We start from the raw sequence: 3264 nt of genomic DNA on the forward strand, positions 1-3264 counted from the left end.
GGGAGCAGGACGCACAGGGCTGTTAACTTGGGCGCGGAAACGAGTGCATGGCTTTTGGGGGTCGTCCAGAGGGACGTGGACGGAACTGGTGGAAAACGGTTCATTGCTCGGTGAAAAGGAACTGCTTTTCTCCCCGAGGGACAGGAGGTCTGCAAACGGAGGAAAAGTTTTGCAACTTGGCACAACGTGGGCTGCTCATTCTTGTGCCTTCTGACAACCACCGGCGTTGAGCCCTCTCCTCTTTAGATTTCTAAAATTAATATTTTGAAAGCTGTAAAGTATAAAAAATATCAGAGTGGAGTGGTTCTCAAAAAGAATGGTCCGAAACGTAGGTTCCTGGGCTCCACTCCCAAACCGTAGAACCCAGACATGAGCAGGTTTACAAGTTAGCTAGATGGTTCTCGTGAATATGGAAGAATTCATTTTTTTTAATGTGATAAATATGCCAAAGAATGACCTTTTCTTCCATCCAGAGGAAAACCCAATGCACAGGCTTTGAGCAATTTAATGTACCAAGTTGAGCAAAGGAACCTGAGAAGCACATCATTTCAGAAGCCGGTCTTGAAAAAACCACAGTAAGATGAAAGAAATAGCTTTCAGCTCTTGAAACTGACAACGGCCATAGTTTAAAATGATATGCGATTATTTATTTAAATTATTCTTGATGGGTATCCATTGGGCTTCCCCACATCCTTTACTACTTGGTCTTAAATGTTACAGGTACTGCACTCACTGAATTGTTTTTCCGGTATTTCACAAGGGAGACCCCAGTGATCTTGCTACAGTTGTTGATTTGCTAGAACTCTGCCTAAAAGTCTGTGCTTTTTCTTGGGCATCTATATAGAGTAACAGGCAGACTCCATTCAAGATTGTTTTTATCCAAACTATTAAATTTCCCAAAACCTACTCGTTTTACCCTGTCCCTTTCACTGTGTTGTTTTTTATGTAATTTAAATAACTAGAGTGATGTTTTTGTTGGGTGGCCGGTTAGCTCAGTTGGTTAACGAGCGGGGTGCTAATGAAGAGTGATGCTTTGCCCTAGCTGGTTTTGCTCAGTGGATAGATCATCCCCCTGCAGACTGAAGGGTGGTAGGTTTGATTCCGGTCAAGGGCATATGCCCAGGTTGCAGGCTCGATCCCCATAGGGGGCATGCAGGAGGCAGCTGATCAATGATTCTCTCTCATCATTGATGTTTCTCTCTCTCTCCCTTTTTCTCTGAAATCAATAAAAATATATAGATATATAAAAAGACTGATGCTTTTCATTTTCATTCTTGCAGTAATTTACCCATTAAATGGAGTTTGTATATGTACACAAATTTTATTATTGTTGTTTAAAATATATTTTTATTGATTTTGGAGAGAGGAAGAGGGAGGGATAGAGAGATAGAAATATTGAGAGAGAAACACCCATCAGCTGCCTCCTGCACGCCCCCTACTGGGGATCCATCTGGCAACCTGGGCATGTGCTCTGACCAGGTATCAAACGGTAACCTGATTCATGGGCCCATGCTCAACCACTGAGTCACACCAGCCAGGAACACAAATTTCAATTTTATACAATTTATTGTTTTGTTAATATTGTTTGACTTTATGAACTCAAAAGATAGTAATCCCCAAGAATTACAACACATAAGTTTGTATCATTCTAAAATTCAGGGATTTTGAAATTCCTGTTTTTACTTCTTTTCTTAAACATTTGTTTTCACTTACAGTAAATGAGATAGAATAATTTGTGCAACAATTATTTTAAGGGGGCCTAGTATTCAAGGCATTGTTTTGGGCACTGAGAAAAAAAATCGGCAGTGGAGAAGGGGACAAAAATCCCGGCCTGCTTTGATGGAGTTTAATTTGTTTGGGGAGAGATAACGGAAAGAAAGAAAGAACGAAAGAGAGAGAGAGAGAGAGAGAGAGAGAGAGGAAGGAAGGAAGGAAGGAAGGAAGGAAGGAAGGAAAGAAAGGAAAGGAAAGGAAAGGAAAGGAAAGGAAAGGAAAGGAAAGGAAAGGAAAGGAAAGGAAAGGAAAGGAAAGGAAAGGAAAGGAAAGGAAAGGAAAGGAAAGGAAAGGAAAGGAAAGGAAAGGAAAGGAAAGGAAAGGAAAGGAAAGGAAAGGAAAGGAAAGGAAAGGAAAGGAAAGGAAAGGAAAGGAAAGGAAAGGAAAGGAAAGGAAAGGAAAGGAAAGGAAAGGAAAGAAAGAAATTGCTATGGAGGAAAATAGAGCGGGGGGTGGGGGGATGCAGATCACATATAGCCTTTTAAGCCTTTGGCTTGTACTGTGACTGAAATGGAGGAATTATTGGAGTGTTTCAAACAGAGAAGAGACATGATATGATTTAGGTTCTATGAGCTAGGCAACCTTGCACAAATTTCTTCATCTTTCTGTGCCTCATTTTCCTCATCTGTAAAGCAGGGATAATAGTTTTTATTTCAGAGGGCCATTATGAGGAATAAATAAGTTAACATTTGTAAAGTGCCTAGAAAGTTTAGACCTGAGTAACTAATATAAAGTAACCACTAACTGAGAGGAGGGGGACTATGCTTGCAGCAGATTTAGTGTTAGGATATCTTTTAGACATCCAAGCTATTTAAAAGTTAGTTTAACGAACAGTTACTGAGCTCCTGCAAGGGGTAAGGCATTGTACTAAGCACTGGGGAAATATTTAAAAAACAAAAACAGCCCTAACCGGTTTGGCTCAGTGGATAGAGCGTCGGCCTGCGGACTCAAGGGTCTCAGGTTCGATTCTGATCAAGGGCATGTACCTTGGTTGCGAGCACGTCCCCAGTAGGGAGTGTGTAAGAGGCAGCAGCTGATCATTTCTCTCTCATCGATGTTTCTAACTCTCTATCCCTCTCCTTTCCTCTCTGTGGAAAATCAATAAAAAAATATATTTAAAAAAAGAAAACAAAGACAAAGTCCGTGCTCTTGACAGTATTGGGATCTACTGGAGGAATCAGACATACAATGAGGCAAGGCTGTAATATATTCTACTAGAGGCCCGGTGCACGAATTCATGCACTGGTGGGGTCCCTCGGCCTGGCCGGCAATTGGAGCCAATCAGGGCCAATTGGGACTGATTGGGGCCGGCCTGCTGGGGAGAGGGACTGCGGAAGGTGGGCTGTGGGAGTGCACTGACCTCCAGGGAGCAGCTCCTGCTTTGAGCGTCTGGCCCCTGGTGGTCAGTGCATGTCATAGCGACTGGTTGACCAGTCTTTTGGTTGTAATGGTTGCTTAGGCTTTTATATATAGACTAGAGGCCCGGTGCAC

Source organism: Myotis brandtii, unplaced genomic scaffold, assembly GCF_000412655.1.
Source record: "Myotis brandtii unplaced genomic scaffold, ASM41265v1 scaffold520, whole genome shotgun sequence".
NCBI classification, from domain to species: domain Eukaryota; kingdom Metazoa; phylum Chordata; class Mammalia; order Chiroptera; family Vespertilionidae; genus Myotis; species Myotis brandtii.